Source organism: Mustela nigripes, chromosome 13 (genome assembly GCF_022355385.1).
Source record: "Mustela nigripes isolate SB6536 chromosome 13, MUSNIG.SB6536, whole genome shotgun sequence".
NCBI classification, from domain to species: Eukaryota; Metazoa; Chordata; class Mammalia; order Carnivora; family Mustelidae; genus Mustela; species Mustela nigripes.
In genome coordinates this window covers 40,083,276-40,083,497 of record NC_081569.1, presented here as the reverse complement: position 1 = coordinate 40,083,497, position 222 = coordinate 40,083,276, and positions in this window count along the sequence as shown.

Sequence of the window (222 nt, the reverse complement as noted above, 5' to 3'; positions counted from 1 at the left end):
TTTCAATATCCCTTTGGCTATTCGAGGTCTTTTCTGGTTCCATATAAATTTTAGAATTATTTGTTCCATTTCTTTGAAAAAGATGGATGGTACTTTGATAGGAATTGCATTAAATGTGTAGATTGCTTTAGGTAGCATAGACATTTTCACAATATTTATTCTTCCAATCCAGGAGCATGGAACATTTTTCCATTAAGTACTCATGAAAGAAATTGAGGAAGA